The sequence below is a fragment of the Diadema antillarum genome, unplaced genomic scaffold (genome assembly GCF_040938485.1).
Source record: "Diadema antillarum isolate AM-2024a unplaced genomic scaffold, OU_Dant_1.0 seq00001560_RagTag, whole genome shotgun sequence".
In the NCBI taxonomy this organism is placed as follows: domain Eukaryota; kingdom Metazoa; phylum Echinodermata; class Echinoidea; order Diadematoida; family Diadematidae; genus Diadema; species Diadema antillarum.
In genome coordinates, this window is record NW_027272286.1 from 83908 (window position 1) to 84770 (window position 863).

General features: G+C 33.0%; 1 non-coding gene across 1 annotated transcript; it reads left to right on the forward strand.

The window, feature by feature from the left end:
• The first annotated feature begins 566 nt into the window (after positions 1-566).
• Positions 567-639, forward strand: Trnai-gau (transfer RNA isoleucine (anticodon GAU)). The gene has a single exon. It is a non-coding gene; the product is annotated as a tRNA-Ile (tRNA).
• The last annotated feature ends 224 nt before the right edge of the window (positions 640-863 follow it).

Consider the following 863-nt stretch of genomic DNA (forward strand, 5'->3'; position numbering starts at 1 on the left):
TTATGAATGCATTTCACTTTCCCGCACTTTCTGTTCATGTCATGGTTACCACTGTAAAGACATAGTAATCTGTCAGGCATGTCTATCCCTCCCCACATTCAGTATTTACCACGAAAAGTTGAACTAAAATCATCTAACTTTAACACATATTCCACTGCAAAGAAAGAGGGCCTTGAAGAATTTCCGAAGTGATACTATTATTGGAATAACTAGGTATATTATGTATTCAGTCAGATATATACCCCTTGTGTTATTTACCTATTTATGCATCATTGCATGTAATTCTTTTAAAAGTTTCGAATTGTATTTGATTAGGTTATTGTTGTTTTAGGGTATGGTGTTGTGAAATATCAGAAATAAGTTAAAAATTCCAAAGTTCGATCCTAAACGATGAAAAGAAAAGAAAAATAAAGAAACAAATATTCAAATGAACGACAATATTCGAATATCTTGTTCCTTTTTTTTACGGATGAAAGCAGGGTAGTCAATAACGAGTATAATCAGCATGCACGGTTTTGTTTCATGTATTCTTTTGTCTGCGTAGAATCTAATTTTGAGTGTCCTCCGGTCTGTTAGCTCAGTCGGCAGAGCGTCGTGCTGATAACGCGAAGGTCGTGAGTTCGAGCCTCACATAGACCAGAGTACATATTTTTTTTCCTTCTCAAATGACTAATTCACTCACCCACATTTTAATCTATTTATTCTTTTTTTATGAAACATGAGAGTAGCAAACTTCCTCATCAAAGATTCGATACTTGACTATCATTTCAAGGTCTGAGGTCTTTTAAGTTATAACTTATAATGATAATGATAATGATAATGATAGTGATAAGGATTATAACAATGATAATGATAATAATAAC